This window comes from Sminthopsis crassicaudata, chromosome 1, assembly GCF_048593235.1.
Source record: "Sminthopsis crassicaudata isolate SCR6 chromosome 1, ASM4859323v1, whole genome shotgun sequence".
Classification (NCBI taxonomy): domain Eukaryota; kingdom Metazoa; phylum Chordata; class Mammalia; order Dasyuromorphia; family Dasyuridae; genus Sminthopsis; species Sminthopsis crassicaudata.
Genome location: NC_133617.1, coordinates 137719608 through 137737974, shown reverse-complemented (window position 1 = coordinate 137737974; position 18367 = coordinate 137719608). Strand labels below are relative to the sequence as shown.

The following is an 18367-nucleotide window of genomic DNA, read 5'->3' as shown; positions in this document are numbered from 1 at the left end:
TACCGCCTGTTTGCAATATATAAATCTGTTATCTGTAAAAACAAAAACAAACCACCACCTTTCCAACTCCTAAACTCACTGGGTATGCTGGCAAAACAGTACTTCCTAACTCCTCCCTGTTATATCACACACCCTCACAAAAAGGACCTGAAATTCTAATTTTAGAAAACAAAAAACATTATATTGAAATCACAGATCAATTTTTTCTTTGTACCTTTAACAAGTCTTTGTTCAACCTAAATTTTATATTTTAAAGTACTTCATAAAGGCTAAACAAAAGAGCCAGTTTTAATAGATTTATAGAATGATCCAGAGACCCAGAAACACTGACTGGGTAAGGATAGCTCCTTACCTGATACAACACAAAAATATTTTAAGAGATCCTTAAGAGATCCACATATTTTCTTTTCCTTTAGTCTATCCAGAGCTCTAGAACTTAGCCATGGCAAGCATCAAGGATGCTTGAGGGAGGGCCAGGAACACCTCTCCATAGGCACCATAATAAGACTGTTATGGACCATAATGTTTCTATAGGTTCTCTACTATCCACAACTGGTTGTATACTAGTACATTATGGCATTAGCTTACATCAGAATGTGCAAGCAACTGTGCCTCACTGAAGAGTGGATCTTTCATTTAGATTCCCTTTACTAAAACACTTTAAACATGACAAGTCAATTTTGAACAAAGACCAAATCATTTTATCACTCTGTGATCCAAATATATGCAACAAATAAATGTGGGGGAAAAGTTTGCTTAGCAATATGGACACTCAGCTTGCTTGTACCAGAGTCATGTGCAGTAATTAACAGCTGTAATATTTTTTAAAAGTAATTTTCACTTGGGCTTCACAGCTGTGAAGAACAGTTTAGAACCTTCCTCAGTACTTCCTGGTGCCTTCATATTGGTGATTGTGGATATCAGGTTTTACTGAGTAGGATTTCCATCAGTAGCTGCCGAAGAAACATATGGCTCCAAAGAACCAAGCACTGCTCCGTGGAACCGTTCATGAGGGTGAATCCTCATGTAATCAAGAATGCAGCTCCAAGAGTAGTGACTGCAGCAGCTGAGCACTTGCCTTGTTACACACCTGCTACAAAGGCTTCTATAGTTGATTGTACTTCAGAGGAAACTGATACATCTCTCAAATAATCACAAGATAATTCTGGCAGCAACAGCCCACTTGACACCAAGCTGGATGAATATGGGTCTTGGATTTCTGAAGTGGAGACCTCCCTGGAAGTAGAACAGGGAGAGCTGAAAGGTTGGGAGTACTGTTCCAGAGATACCTAAGCAGGAAACCGAACCTTAACATGATCAACCACAGTGTTATCTTGTTAATGGTCTAAGGGCAAGTTACTACCCATGACAGGTTTGATTTCTTTTAATGCACATTTTATAACTTACCAGAGCTCACTAAATTTGAATCAGAAACATTTCTTCTCCAACACCATCCTGTGAATATCACACCTATATCATTACTTCCTCACTTATAAAATGGAGAACATTACTTACCCTTCAGGTTATTTTCAAAACTTAGAAAACTACTGCACAGTTCCGCATTAATGGGATGGGTAAAGTTAAATTTCTATAAAATTGCATCAATACAAATGGTAAATACATGTGATATAGAAGGTGATAGAAAACTGAACCCCCACTATGCCTTTACCATATAAAGCTTCTCTATTCAATATCAAGGATCTTCTTATCTTGTAGTATTTTTAGAATGGGGGGGGGGAGCAGCATAGAAGTAATGATGATGGATAGGAAGCAAAAGCTGTGACAACAAACTCCTTAAAAATTTTTTGGGGGGAGAAAGGGAGGAAGGAAGAGAAAGACTGGGAGGAGGGCAGTGTTAATGCTAAAGAGGTATTTCCTGATTTATTCAATTCTGGACTAGGGAGCAAAAATTGGACCTTTGGATCTCTCTATGAAATTAAAGGCCACCAGCACAATATAAACGTAGATCAAGGAAAATGTAAAAAGGAAGAATAGATGAAACTGGAGTAGCTGGTATAAGTACAATAGAAGAGGGTAAAGTTAGATCTTCATTGGCACATGTGTCTTGTTAAATTATTTGATACCTATTTAACTGGAATGCAAAAATTCAAGTCCTTTGAGCTAATTGATAAAGATATGCACTAATGTTGAAAAATAATCTCTAAGTACCCTTCCAAGCCACATCTAAGTCTTTACGCAAATAAACACAACATCTTAAGTTTAATAAATTATAGCAGAGTTCTCCCAATTAGTTCAAATAAGAATTGCCTAAAGTGGTCACCTATATTTAGATGTGTACTATTTGAAGTTATAATTGTGTAAAAATGTGGTAAACATTTTAAACCATGTTGTAGTAATAAGACTCCAATGAAAATTTTATGAAAATCTGAAATAATGGCCTAACTAGTCTTTTAAGATAGATATATGGAACTACTCAAGTCTCTTCCTTTCCACCAAGCCATAGTAAGATAGTTCTCCTTTAATCAGAAAAATCAATTTTTTTTGTTTAAATATTTAATTTTGAAATAGTCTGAGTTCCATAAATCTGGGGGAAAAAAAAAATATGTTGCTATTTGTTTTTTGGAATAAGCCTATTATATGGAGAGTATACGAAGAGGAAAGCAAGTACTTATGTATATTACTATTAGTACTTTTCACCTGATCATCATGGGATTTCAAATTGAAGCTGAACAACTTTTGGGATCGGTTAAAACTATGGTTCAAAAATATAAATCCTTGTTTTTTTAAAAGAGAAGCATCTGAACTTAAGGGCAAAGAATTGGTGATGGTTTGCACCTTTTTTGTAGGACAAATATCTAGGCAAAACACTCTTGGGATAGCCTCGATTAAATTTTTTTTTTTTTTAAACAAAAGCAAAATTGACTGGAATACTCTTCAACTCAAATCTTGACTAGAGAGCACATGAAGTATGCAAGGCTCATAATTACAAGATGGAATAGAGTAAACAAGAAATTCCAATTCAAGATATGGAAACAATTACTTCTTTGCACCCACCCCATTCCTAAGAAAGGGAACAATCTCACAGATAAATATATAAACCATTTGGCTTTTGAATATATATGTATTTGTCAACTCCTTTTTCTAACTGTTGGAATGGCATCAGGGATAACAGAAAGGAGAATGTGGCAACAAATTTAAGACACTGGGAAAAAGAGTTAAACTCAAAAGGGGAGACAAAGGTATGTTAATCTATTTCTAGACAAGTTACTTAAGAGTACAAAGGCCAAATTAACATTTCTGCTCCTTGTGCACCCACACAGGATAATTTGTACAAGTAAGAAAAGGAGATAATCAAAGATACAAATTCTAGAAGCTATAGTTAAAAGCATGAATTCCCAAGACCTAACAGATTTCATATCTCTGTGTGTATTCTTGCTGTGTTTTCCAAAGAAATGTGAGTTGCAAGGATAGTGTTATTTTCTTTTTTGTCTTTGTATACTAACACTCAATAGAATACTCAGTACAATGTTTTAATTAATTTCACCAAACACTGTACATCAGAGACCAGCAACTTCAAGCACCAGCTTTCTCCTTTGTATATGTAAATGGCTATATTTCATTTAGCATTTAAAACTAATTTCACAGTTTTATTAAACATTAAACACTAGTTTTGCATTCTCTGGATATAGACACAGCAACAATATGAAAGGCATCCCAAAAATAAGTTGTATGAATGGAAGAAGCCAGATAAGAGAGTTAAGATTTACCAATATGTATAAAATATAATAAATCCTCCAACAGATACAGAAGTTATTTTTTTAACTGGGCCTGTGACTTCATTGCTATGAAACTGGAAAAGACCTTAACTGTAAGTTTGGGTCAATTGCTCCCTTTCTCAATCTTACTGCTGAGGAAACAGAGCCAAAGAATTAAGGGATTTGTCTAAAGTCGGTTGAATCCATATCTTCTGGCTTTAATGCTGCTTCTTCCACTGTATGCTTAAAAAAACAAAAACCCAAAACCCAAAACCCAAAAACCTACTTTCTATAATACTGCAGCAATTATTCTGTCATTCAATTTTCAGAGGTACCTAAAGTTAAATAACTTGACCAGGGTCATGCAGCCTCTATGTAGCACATATGGCATTAGAATTTCAGTCTTCCTAACTCTTAAGATCAGGCTTTCTACACAATGCTGCTTGTATTGAAATAATGAACTACTTGAAGTTCAATTCAGCTTCTATTAGGGTAGACATTTATATTCTCAGACATGTGAATGTTATTCATGTTCACAAATGGGAAGAATAATTCATAGAATGGTCTCAAAGAATTTTGGATTTGGAAGAACTAGTTCCAATTTTGCCTCCACACCTCATTTCACAGATGAGGAAATCAAATAAAAGTTCAAGAATGCAAATCAAATAATCTAAACTTTTTATCTTGATAAAAAAGACAAGGTAGTGGGCTAAGATAATAGAAGATAAAAAGGAAAAGAAAATGGAGAGTCAGCAAGAAACAAGAATAGGCAAATCTCTACTCTTTTTTTGACTTTATAGTTTGTGACAACTGGCTTCTATATGCATGGAATGATGCCTCATGGTTTGAAGTCTAAAGTGTCTGGGACCCCCAAGAATCAGTCTCTGAGACAATGGTGGAAATAGAGGGGAATGATGTCCCTGGAAAGTGTGCTCGAAGAGTGGCCTAACTGGATTCAATCAAAGGTTAAATAACCCTTGTAGAATTTTAGTTCCAATACAGCAGTCCTCTAACAGTTTGGAAGCCAGGAAAATTTCACTTTTTAAAAGACTTTATTATGAAGAAAAGGAAAGTGTTACAGTTATTCATATTTGCACTTCTAACCATTCCAAAAAGCATTCTTTTACTCTTTTTACTGTGAACAAGTTTAATGTCACATGAAAGATTTTTTCATTGTCACATAAAGATTTTTTCAAACATTTGACATCTTAAGGCCCAGAGATCTAACGCTTACTAAAGTATTCCCTATCAGACTCTAACACTTAACTTCTCGGGGCCCTAATTTTCTCCTGTCAGTGAAGAGGTTCTTCTCAGCTCTAAGTCTATGATCTTTAAGGAACAAAGCTAGAAATAAACTCAAATTGGCAGCTCTATCACTAGCTCACACTGCCTTTAAAAAAAGTTTAAGACAGCTTCAGACTTTGGAAATGTATGACCTTCGACCTTCTTAGAAAAATATATACATTAGTTTTTCCACCAAAATTATTTCCCCACTGTTTTTCTCTATTCCAAAACTAATTTATTCCACATAAAACAGGTAATTTAATCAAGCAAACCAATATACTTATCATTGTATATTTTAAATTGTCCTTTATTTTTTAAAGAGATACAAACTATTGGTTTTTGTTGAGTATGTGTTGACAACTTAAAATCTTTATTTTTTCAAAATATAAAATTGGAGAAATCATGTATATGCCATCAGAACTGTTTAGACTTTTCTAATGAGAATACTATTTATTAATGTAAGAATCTATAGCCTTCGCTACTGATATCACATGAAAATACATCTCAGTTTACAAAGGATGCAAAAACTAAAATATTAACATCTGATATTCAAATACTTATTGAAAGGCACTTTAAAAAAAAATCAGTTCTTAAATGTGTATTACCACTCAACACTACATATAAACATGTCCACTTGGAAACTATCAAAAAGGTTTAATTGAGAAATTAGTTGTGATGACTTTCCCCCATTTTAGGATTCTTACAGTATCCTTATATATTTGTATTTCCTATGTAGCAAGTAATAGCTCAAAAAGTGTGTTCAGAAGGAAACATTATGAGAAAAATGTTATTATGTAAACAAATTCCAAACTTTTATATTGACAACTGAAAAGATAGCAATGAAGCTATTAACAACCCCATTCCCCAATCTCTTAAGGAGAAAGCAATCTATTCCTCAAACTACTTATAAATGTCACAATTATAATAACCTTGCTCAAGGTTTTATTTTAAAAGAGACAAACTGACATAATGAAGACAGTGTTAAATCTGAAGGCTGCACAGATTGGCTTCAAATTTGGCCTGACATTTAAAGCCTGGAGATCATGGAATAAGTCAGTGAAACATCACTGAACTTGAGTGTCTTATCTGTAAATGGGGATAGTATCTGAAGTACAAATCTCAGAGATCATAAATTTAGAACTGAAAAAAAAAATCTCAGAAAAGCACCTACTGACTTTTTTATATTTTAAAGGAGACCAATAAAAGTTACATTACCTATTCAGTTAAATTCTGACTGAGATCAATGATCTTTTCATGGTAAGACAATGCTTTATGAGGCCTGATTGTTATTGAAATGTTACATGCCATTTACTACACCCTTTGTAATTGAAGATAAGATGTTTTATGGTAAGCAAGTTCAGATTCAAAACTACACTGATACCACTATGCAGTGATAACATATTTCTATAATTTGTACTTCCATTTGGTGTGATAGCTTACAAAAACAGTGAATTACACACCAAGTTTCTTAGTATGCTGTTACCAAGTCCACTTCTCATAGTTATCTAGCAAAAGAACAACAAAGCTTAATTTCATGTTTGTTTGTTTTTTAAAATCAACACATTATACTCATACATATGACACAGATGAAAATGATCCACATAGGTTTAACACATTTAGTATTTGTTAGGATTTATTCCTCAGGATTATTTTATTCAAAAGAGGGCATACATTGAATTGGCTTGTTTTTATAGGTACCGCAACTTATCATTTTTGTGACATTAAAAAAGGGGAGATATTTGTTTTTGTCTAAACTCTTATAGACCAATTAGGCAAGGAATTAATAGCACTTACTAAACTCTTAATATGAAGGAAGGAGAGTGTCTCTATAAACAATTACAACATAAATTTAAAAAATAAGAATTCCAAGATTTGATACAGATACTCCCTGGAACCCAAGGCATACTTTCTTATTTCCTACCTGAAGTCACTGTAAACTCACTTGCTTGTTACATAAACAGAAAGCATAATATAAATCATAAAATTTTAGAGGGGAAGAGTACTCTTAGAAATTTAATCCAAATATTATTTTAAGAGAATTGCTCAGCTAATGGCAAAATTAGCATTGAAACTCTAAGTCTAAGAGCTGTAACATCAGGAGACCTTTCCTAACATGTAAACAACATTTTAATATTAATATTCTTTTGACAGTGGGGTTTCAAAAAAGGCAAAATGTTCACACACACAAAAAAAAGCCATTTGAAGATATTCCCACCTTCCAAAATCCTGCTTAGAAGGGAATTATGTTGGGTTTTTGTTTTTTTGAGGGAGATTAGAGCAAAATATCTACATTCCACACTGTCTTTACAAGAAAATAAATATTGATAAAATGGTTAAATGATGAATGACTATTTAAAATGATACTGATTAAAAATAAGATTTAGAAACATTTTAATAAAAACTTAGAACTCCCTTCAAACTTGCCCAATTTGTTTGTTTAGGCCACTGATTTAGAGTTATTAAGGGACATAGAAGAAAGAATCTAGTACAAAGTCACTCATTTTCTTAAAAAAAAAAAAAAAAAAAAATCAAGGCTCTTAAAAATTAAATTATTTAAATTCATAAAGCCATTCTGATATTTTTTTCTACTGTATCACATACAAAGGAAAATTGATAGTCTATTTCCAAATCACAAGTGTTCAATATCACTTTTCCTTCTATTGATCCTGTTAAAAACTTCTTTTAAGGGTTAACATCATAATCAAGCTAATTGAATTAGCTAATTGTTAATTAATAACAAAGTAAGTTAAACAGATATTATCAAAGAAAAAACCAGAATGTCTGGAAAATCCAATGCCAACACAAGAGACCCAGTGGTACAACCCAAATTTTTTTTTTCACTGAGGCTGGGGTTAAGTGACTTGTTCAGGGTCACACAGCTAGGAAGTATTAAGTGTCTGAGACCAGATTTGAACTCTGGAACTCCTGAATTCAAGGCAGGTGCTCTATCCACTGCACCACCTAGCTGCCCCTCAATTTTTTGTTAGAATCTTTTCTATAATGACTAAACATTCTCTCCAGTCTGAGAGTCAATTTTAAAATAATTCAAAACATACATAAGTCCCCCCCCCTTCACAATTCTGCCAAATTCTTTCAGTAAAACATAAATAGGAACATTGTTTAAAATATAGGTGCTTCAAAGCCCAAATACAACACCAATTTGAAAAACCCAAACTAAACCCTTTTAAAATTAATGAATAAAAGAGGATCAAGTCCTCTTGCCTAAATTACAAAATAGTATTATATATCCAAACATGTTATACATAAAACCTGTTACTTCAAAACAGAATAACTTATTCTGAACTACAATAATATATCAACTGTCAGGACACAAAATTTGTATAGATAAATTTCTAAACCTTCTCAAATTATCTGTCTGAAAAGAGAACATATCTTTAGTTCAGTGATGCATTTAAGATTTTTATGTAGATTATGGATAGGAACTGGTAATTGTCAAATAGCAGAGACAGATAAACCAATGAACTTTTTAAAGGTAATATGCCTGACATTTTCAATACCATTTCAACCATATGAAAACAACCTATGGATTACAAACAAATATGAACATTATTTTTATCATGTATTTTGAAATGTAGACTATCATGAGTAGAATTTCTATAGAGTTCAGATCTTTAAGCAAACCAAGACAATTATTTGTAACATGGTAATTCTACCCATCAAAAAACCACCAAACACAAAAATACAGTTTTATGACAAGTGAAATTTAGGAACACTTACATGGACAAGTTAGGAGATGGAACCCTCCTATCATCAGCTAGGTTCCCAAGGTGGCTCAGCGTTGAAGTCGAACTGCTCTCTATAAAGCACTTCTCCTAGGCCCTCTGGATAGTTGTATACCTGGTCAGAAAGTTCGCCCTAAAAAAAGAAAATTAAAAGTCATTTTGAAACACAAAACCAAATGACATAAAAGAATTCAGAATTGGTAGGGACTTAGGGTAATCAACTAGTTCAAATGAGAAAAAGATAACCTTTATATTCAGGAAAACTTCAACATATTACTATAAAATTACACAATAAGCACTCCAAACTCCCCTTGTTAACATGTTGTTGTTGTTGTTTTTTTTTTTTTTCAAATAAAAGATATCCACCTACTACTGTCCCACTCACTCCCTACCACCTCCTTAAAAAAACAAAAAAACAGAGAGCCAATTAGTCTACAACCGGTAATACAATCGTCCTCCTAAATGGTTTCCAGGACACTATACTGACCCCTTGTGGTCTTCTACTTCTGACTAGTCCCTTAGCCTCCATGGCCAAATCTTTCTAGAGATGTGTCTGGTTCTTTTCTTCCTTTAACCTATTTCACTGGGTGATTTCATCAGCTCTCAATTATCTTTTATGCCGATGATTCTCAAATCTATTTATTTAGCCCTAACCTCTCTAGGGAACTCCAGTGCACTGCTACAGTGTATCTCAACTGTTAAGTCCTGTAGACATCCTAAACTCAAAATGCTCCAAACTAAACTCATCTTCCCGGCCCCAGAAAACTCTTTTTTCCTAACTTCCCTGTTACTACTAGGGTACCATCATTTTCCCAATCCCCTTGGTTTGTAAAGTAACATCTTTGACTCTTCTCCTCTCCAAAGGCCTGTTAATTTTATCTTCAAAACATCTTTTACCTAGACCCTTTTCTCTCCTCTGCCACTGCTACCTCCCACATGCAATTCTCATCTTGCATCTCTTCTGTTACTTGGTCTGTCTGCCTTATATGTCTCTCCATTCTAGTCCATTTTCTCAAATGTCAAAACAAATTTTCTTAAAGCACAAGTCTGATATCAAATCATCTGCACTCCAACTCAGATGGTTCCCCACCAACTCCAGAATAAAGCCCTTATCACCTACCTCCCACCTTTCCAGTCTTGCCACACCTTACTTTAATTAAACTCCCTTCCCCACGTACTCTGAATTCAATGATGCTGGTCTCCCTGGTGTTCCTGTAACAAGATATGCCATCTCTCAGGTGCATTTTCACTGGCTTTCCCTCATGTCTAGAATACTCTCCCTTCTCATCTCAGCTTCCCAGACTTCCTTTAAGTCCCAAGTTAAAATTCCAAGCTTCTATTATTCACCCTAATTCTAGATTTTATTCATACATAACTGTATGATGTTTTCATTTCATTTTAAGCTTCTTGAGAACAAGATCTAGTTTTATCTTTCTTTGCATGTCCAGTGCCTGGCACACATAAATAACTCAATAAACATTAACTGCCTGTTTACTCTCTATAGGCTTCCTTTAAAGGTCAAAATTTTAACAAGACTACAGATTGAGCCATCTTTCTGTAATATAACTGCTATTTAATACACCACCATTATCAAGTGTCAAATATATTATGGTAGGGCTAAGTGTAAAAACAAATTATTTTCTTGGAAAAATAGTTTCTGCCCTTAGTGAACTTAATGAAATTTGTTTTAATAGAAGTACAGGGAAAACCCTCTAGGGCCCAGTACACATTAGAAGCTAATAAATGCTCAATTTAGACCCCTATATTTTAATATTATGCTCACATCCATTTTAAATCTTTCATTGGATCTTCACAAAAATCCCATGATTTTACTGTTCAATCGTTTTTCCAGTCATCTCTGACTCTTCATACTCCATTTGGGGTTTTTCTTGGCAAAAACATTGGGCTTGCCATTTCCTTCTCCAGCCCATTTTACAGATGAAGAAACTGAGGCAAATAGGGTGAAGTGATTTGCCCAAGGTCAAATAATGATGTCTGAGGCCAGATTTTAACTCAATAAAGAGGAACCTTCCTGATTCAATCCCAGAACTCTATCCACACTTCCATCACCTAATAGTAGCCCAGCCCTTTGATAAGGTTCAATAGTCAAAGATGAACTTGTCCTCACATAGTGCAGAGCAAGCTAAAGCCATAATTTGTAATGTAGCATAAATTAGTCAGTAAAAATTAATATTGTCCCTATTTTAAAATAAATTTAAACTTGACTCTGGTTACAAAGCTTTGATAAGAGGCTTAAGCCAAATTTCTTTATTGCTGAAGGTCCTAAGAAACCACTGATATAAATGAGTAGTTATTACTCTTGAACAAAGTGCATCTGTTCAAAAAGCCTGATGTTAAAATTATAATAGTGAAAAGGTATGGCATAGTTTATGATCAACAGTTTCATATAGTGATAATAGCACCTAAATAAAGTGATGAGAAACTTTTAGATCTATTGCATAAATAACCACTAATCTAAAATAGTTTAAATTTATTAGCACTGCTTCACCCCCAAGACGCCGAGATCAGTGACTCTAACTTAGTTAGAAAAGTCTTAAGAATGACAACCTCCCATTTTACTTAAAATAATAATCCCAGCCTTAAATAGGATTTCTAAGTGTAGGAGGGAGACAGGAATAAAGGTATGAATAACAAAGAACACTTCCCTTCTTAGTTATTTGTAAATCAAATCCAAGACAACTGAAAAACCTGGAATACAACCAGAAAATGCAATGCTGAGGTCACAACTGACTTAAGCAGCAGTCCTCTAAAATCTGTGCCCAGGTCCAAATACTTCTGAATGTAGCCCAAACGAGATTAAAATATAATTGGGAAATGTTTAACAAGATATATAATACAGGTAAATCTCATTTTAAAACTAAGTGAATATGTAGTCCATCACGATACTTATATTCAGATTAGTGACCAAACTTTCTATTTGAGTTTGACACTGATACTCTAAGATCGGGGGTGGGAAGGAAAGAACTATCAGCACCATTCTAATTTAAACTTTCACAGGTCTCTCCAAGTCACATCTACTTCCTAAGTATGGTTCAAGATCAAAGAATACCCGGAAGGCCAAGACAATGAAAAAGGTCTTAGAAAAGGCAACAGTGATGTGATTGATGATTAGTAGATCTGGGTTCTCCAGCTATTGAGATTTGGGTAAAATAATATTCTAGCTACTTTAAAATTAGAATATGCCAAGAAAGACATGAATGGGTTATGGAAATGTAACAACAAATGGCACTCCTCCCTGAGATTCACTAAAGATGGATTTTAAAAGACTCATTCCTCTCAGTACCTCACAAATTCTTTATTGAGACTATATTCCATTCTATTATTCTTAACAGTAACAATATTAAGTAATCACAAACAGAATATAAGAAATTTCGGAAATTACTAGCTTAGCCAGATGTTGTATTCTCTTTTAACCTATCTTTATGATATCATTTTTGAGAATTTTACCCCAAATCCTTACAATATTCCTTTCCTCTTTCTTGAGAAGACATATCAAAAAACAAAACTTCGACATCTCAAAACTGCACATGTTGCTATAAGAGTAGTCCTGCTCACTATTATACAATAGAATTATTTTACAAAATAGCTGTTTAATAATGAAATTGAACACTTTTTTTCTTTTATCTAAAGAAATTCTTAAGTAAACTACTGTAATAGTTTAAGTTCTTGGAGTATCTAGTTTTTAAGAAATAAAATATATTGCATTACATCATATCAAAACTGGGAAAATAATCAGAACACTTGTCAGTTACACAACTGTAAACTCTTAGAACTCAATTCAAAGTACAGTTTCTACCTGCTTCCATTTATTTCTTTTGAGAAGCTCAGAGAACATTTTAATAGGGCATGCACATAGTACAAACATTAAATATCTGTACCTTGAGCTTACTTTTTTTCCCCCCAAAACAGGTTTTGTTTTTTTTAAAGTTTTAATGATACTTATTTGTTTAGAGCAAGATGCCAACACTTCAAAAGCACTATTTCGCAGGAATAATTTCAAAACTCATGACTTAAATTATCCACGTCCCGGACTTATCCATTGCAGGGAAGACTGGCAAATTCATTTTATCGCACATGAATAAAAATAAGCCCATCAATTACTATACATAATGCCTATCAGAGACTCTGAGGTGCTTTGATCTTTAAGAACAAATTAACTTCATTCATCTCCATAAAAATCCCAGGTTACTACTACTTCTTTACTTTGTGCAAACATCCACCTCCAGAATACTTGCCCTGTCAGCATCCCTAAATACAAAGCTTTTGCTACATAAGCAGTTAGATTTTACTACCTCCGAGAAAAGAGCTGCACTGTTCTCCATACTAGCAACAATGCTGCTGTCAACAACATCTTGAGCTTTGTTTCCAGTACCAGGAGGTATTTGCTCCTCCATCGCCCAAGAACAGGTTTTCCAAAAAGCTAGGCTTTTCATACTAAGCTTTTATAAGAAGAATTAGTATTTTTCTTAAATGAAAAAAGAATGTCACAGGCAACATTTACCAGCATTTTTATTTCCTTTAAATAAAGAACAGAATCAGTTACAGTAGGCTTAGCCTATTTAGAAGTGAAGTTCAGTTTGTCAGGGAAATAACTTTTAAGATCTCGGGGTTAGAACCCATTTATATTGTAAAGGGATAGAGTAGGGGCCACCATAATACAGGCAGCACCAAGTGCTACAAGACAGCAGCATTGTTCACATAGTGACAGGAAGAAGAGAACTAGATTGGAGCGGTCCAGACCGGAACAAACCCCTCCTCCTTCCCCCATTACCACCCACAGTCGATTCGAACAAAAAAAAAAAAAAAAAAAAAAAAAAACCCGCTAAAATGCGGCAGCAACGCTTATATAGAAAGGAAATTCCTCTCGAGTTCTTTCCCTAACAAGTCGGGTGGAAAAACAAATTCTGTTCACTCCCCTCCCTCCCCACGGGACTGGGGAGAGAAAGAAAGTGGAGCAAGCAGATAAATATAAGGAGCATCGCAATTTTAATTGTTGCACATAGATACAAAAATGGGAAGTCTGCAGAAAAGAAGCATCGAGTTGCTTATTTAAGTATGATTGAAAGAGTCTTTAACTCCCCCAACAAATAGATTGCTGTCTCTTTCAAATAAAAATAGGGCATTTCTCCTGAAAAGGAATTCACTTTCAGCGCAACTTGCTTGGGGATGAGGTGGATAACAGATGCCGGTGCCCAGGGCAACTGTAACCAGTTATCAAAGCAGAATACCACCTAACCTTGTGTTTACTGCCACTATTTCCCCCACTTTTCCTTACAAGTTCTCAATTTTCCCATCTAACTCGAAGCATTTACTAGAAGGAATTCTGACTTAAATACATTCAATTGTCCACCTGCAGCAGACTCGGTTCAATCCAACTGTCATTAGATCAAGACCAGTGTGCAACGGACATAACCAGCTTCTCTGACCAACACGCTTTTTACATCTAGTATTTTTGAAGCAAAAAAAAATATTTGCACAAAGAATGCTACTTTTCGGAAAGTGAAGAGGATTAATCACCCTTCATTTTTTTACACTCTTCATATCGATTTTCTTCCCTCCATCAAAAAGAATGAAAAAGAGCAAGGTAGAGAAGTGACTAAGCCTTACTTTCCAAGAGGTGACTCGGTGAGTGACAGCGCCTCCGCCCAATCTGAGCGCCGCAGGGGGCGGGGCACAGCCCTCGAGTCTTCCAGAAAAGGTACCTGACACTGGGGCGACACTGGGGCTTCCCCGAGGCCCGGACCCGCGGTTGGCCCAAATTCAGTCAACCTTCTCTCAACTAAAGGACACATTTACTCCGCAGCTGGGATCTACCCAGGAACCCTGGGAAGCTGTCACCCGAGGTCCGGAGTGAGGACCCGCCCCCGCTCCATTCATAACCGAAACGCCCGGCGGAGGCAGCCACGCGAACCGACGCGGAGGGCCATCTCCACTCCACTGGACTCCGAGAGCCAATCCATCCCCCAGAGGTCTGAGCCAGCAGGGCAGTCCATTTCTCCTTTCTCCCCGGGATGAGGGCTGCCTCCCTCGTCGCCCAGCGCCGGAGAAGACGAGTCTGAAGACCCTCTAAGGCAGCAGCAACCAGGAGGCCCCCTCCCCGGAAATAGCAATGCACCACGGGAGAGGGACGGGAGGGAGACGGCGGAGTAGACACGACGACCCCCGGCGGCGAGACAACCCTCGCTCCACCCCCCCCCCCTCTCAGCGACTTGTGGGCAGAGCCGAAGCCGGCACGGTATGGGAAAGGGTGGAGGAAGGACGCCCGCGCCGGTTCCTGAAGGAGGTCCGAAGCAGAAACTCGAGCTCCGACCTCGCCCGCGTTCGCTCCTCACTGCTCGCGGCCAGCTCTGGGCTGCCGGGTGGCCCAGACACCCGCCACCGCGCACCCGCGGCCGCCATGTTAGAGGCGACGAGCCCGGCGGGGTGCTCCGGGGACAGCAGGGGAGGCCGCCGGGAGTGAAGAGAGCGCGCTCCCTTCCTCCCCCCTCCCCCCGCCCAAATACCCGGGGCAGAGCGACCCGCCGTCGGCCTCCCATTCCCCCGCCCTCAATTCACCGGCACCGCCCGCCGCCCCCGCTAGCCACCTCGCGCCGCCCCGCAAGCCGCGCTGCGCCGCCGCCACGCGCCCCCTCAGGGGTCGGTACTCACGTGAGATAACGGCCCAAAGAGTCGGGTAAAGCGTCTTCTCTTTTTAGGCGGAATTTTTAAAGAGGGATGTGGTTACCTAAAGCAGAAATACCCGAGGCGGCCTGGGCCATAGGCTGCGGGGAGGACGTGGGGGGGAAAAGCGCGGCACCGACACCAGCTATGCAGCAGTGGCGACGGCGGCCGAGGAGAAAAAAATAAATAAACGCTAATTTTAAAAACTCCCAAAACGAGGTGGGGGCGGGTAGGGATTTAGGATGATAGGCAGGTTCCTTAAAGAGAAGAGCAACAGAGCGAGAAAAGGAGAGAATAAGAAAAGGAAGAAGAAAAAGGCGACGACGCAAAAAGATGGGGGATGCTAGCCGGGACGAAGAGCAAGCGAGTGTGGGAAGGCAGCGCCCGAAGAGCCCGTATTTATACGGGGGGGCGGGAGGAGGCGGGGCTTAGCAACGTCACAGCCGGCCGGGCCACTGTTCGAGTGGGGCGGGGAGAAGTCACTGGGGAAAAGGAAAGGGGAGGGGTACCGGAGTAGGAGCGAGGGGAGAAGGCGTGGGGTGAGGGAAAGGGCTGGGAAAGGGGAGGGGGGCGACGTGACCAGGCGGTGCAGGTGTCTATGGTCTCGCAGCCTCCGGCGGGCTAGCCGCCTGCCAGCCTCCCTCCCCCTCCCCACCACCAGGAAGCCAGGGATCAGCTCCCCCGCTGGCGAAGGGACTGCAGTGAGGACATGGGAGGGAGGGAGGCAGGCGGTGGTGGAGGAGGAAAGAGGGGAGGGGGCCGAGGAGGAGGAACAGATAGAAAGGGCCGGCCCTGCGCGCGCAGGCGCCCGTCGGAGGGGCCGCGGCCGCATTGTGAGATGGGCGCCTGGGTCTCCCGGCGGCCGACGTAGCGTTTGTGAGGTCTCCCTCTAATTTTTCCCGGATCTCGCCACGGGGCGGGAACCCCGGCGCTCTGACGTGTACATCGTGTCGAGGAAGCGCTGTAAAATAAGGACCGTCGCAAATAGCTTGTGCGATGCCACACTGTTTCTTTTGTGGAGAAGCTACTAGGCTACGCCTCTACTTGATTGAGTCTTTCCTGTTTCTCTGCACTCCTTAACTAATTCGGATCTTCTATTGGCTAAGGTATCCTCCCCAAGAGTTGTGCTGCTTACAATAAAGCTCTAGTACTGGAGATAAAGGCTGCTTGGGTTTGCCGGGGATTCCATGTGAATGAAAACATTAGTGGTTTAGTAATAACAGCTAACATTTATCTATTTAAATCTTACTCATTTGAATAATTTTGCCATTTATAATGCCGACGAGCTGTGGTGCAAATAATGATGATAGTAAGATAAGGTTCTTGACCTCAAGAAACTTAGGATGCTAGGGACGATAGGACGTACACAAATGATTATTATACAGAATAAAATGTAGTCATGGTTAAAGCATTCAGAAGAGAAAGAAAGTATTTCTAGCTTGGAAGGTGAGAGTGGGGAGTTGGATCATAAAGAATCTTCATCGAAACTTTTTTTTTTTTTGATGGATGATAAAGATGTCAGTAATAAGAAAAAGGATAAATTTAAATCTGGAAAAGCCCTTAAAGGTTAATTCTCTCATTTTACAGATGAAGAAACTGAAGGTTAAACAGATTGTGACTGTCTCAATTTCACTCTAATAGAATCGGCGATTGAAATCCCCAGACCTTTGGTTCCAAATTCAAATACTTTCTACTGTACCATAAGGGAGAAGGAATGATAACAGAAAAGTGGCAAAATGTAGGGGGTGGAAGGATATCAGAGGAGAAAGTGAGGCGAGCTGGAAATCACCAGATTTTGTCCTGCTTTGTAACTAGCCACGTGACTACTCACTTCCTTTTTCTTGGTTCCAGTTTGAATGAATGAACGAAGATAAATTTTTTTATTAAGGCTTTATTAAGTGCTAATATACAAGTAAAACAATTCTTGTTCTCAAAGAGTTTACATTCTAATGGAAGAAGACCACACTTAAAGAGGAGTCAGAAGAGGAGAATGGTATAAAGTCAGAGGTAAAGTTTGGCAATTGCAAGAAAATGCCTTATAGGCCTGGTTCTGGACAACATAAAGTAAAAGTTAATTCTCTGTAAAAATCAGGACATTAGAATAAACTCCAAGATCACTTTCAGATCAAACATTGTGTTGTCTACTGAGTAATGGATGTATTCCAGACCGATTAGGGCATAAGGTACAAGATGGAGAATAATAATTGATATAACTGGAAAGATAATTTAGAGGCCATACTTTAAAGGTACTTAAATGGCAGGAAAGAAATTCTATACAAGATAAGTGATTGGGAACCACTGACATGAAGCAAGAACGTAAAGAACATGTTTAGAGCTAAGCATTATTTTTGTCTGAACCTATGATTTCATTGCTAATGGGCATTTCCTAGTGAGGCAATTCCCTCTACCAATACTGATCAATAGTCCTGCTTTGAACTGAAAGGTTAAATAAAAATGCCCAGGAGCAGAGTCACTCTTTGTAAGAGGTAAAACTTGAAGCCAATCCTTACTCCAGGCTAGCTTTCTGTCCATTAGAAATAATTTAGTCCAATTCTGCAAATATTTTATTTTATATTGTATATATTGTAAAATGCAAAAAAAGGAGCTATGATTCTGTAACTCCAATCAGTTCAGATGTGTAACTCAAATTATGCCTTTCATGATGATGGTAGAACAATATTAAGCTTCCACTTTTGGTTAAAAAAATAATTTGGCAGCAATGTATAGTGAGATAGTTTGCAGGAATTCAGAGAAGTTAATCAAGAAATTATGACAATAGTAATAAAATCTGACCTAAATTGGTATTTCTGCAGATAAAAGGAAGAGACATTATCAAAACAGGTTTCTGAAGTGAAACCTGGTAGAAAACAATTGTAAATTTTCACCTGGGAAATATGCATATGCTCTAAATCAGCACTTGGACTAGTGTTTTGTTCAATATCT

The 18367-nt window shown here is 37.8% G+C and overlaps 1 protein-coding gene across 7 annotated transcripts in view; it reads right to left on the bottom strand.

Annotated features, from left to right (window-relative positions):
* The window catches only part of AZIN1 (antizyme inhibitor 1), a 32405-nt gene extending 16148 nt beyond the window's left edge, over positions 1–16257 (bottom strand). For 2 of the 7 annotated variants that reach the window (XM_074267719.1, XM_074267761.1), the window contains exons 1-3: positions 15413–16257; positions 8739–8876; positions 1091–1236 (exon numbers count right to left, since the gene is read on the bottom strand). The gene's annotated coding sequence lies outside the window, so the exon portion shown is untranslated. Of the gene's footprint in view, positions 1–1078; positions 1258–7497; positions 7573–8689; positions 8877–14371; positions 14637–15412 lie in introns of those variants that run through there. The other 5 variants (XM_074267710.1, XM_074267752.1, XM_074267726.1 and 2 more) reach the window with 4 other exon arrangements.
* Positions 16258–18367: the final 2110 nt, after the last annotated feature.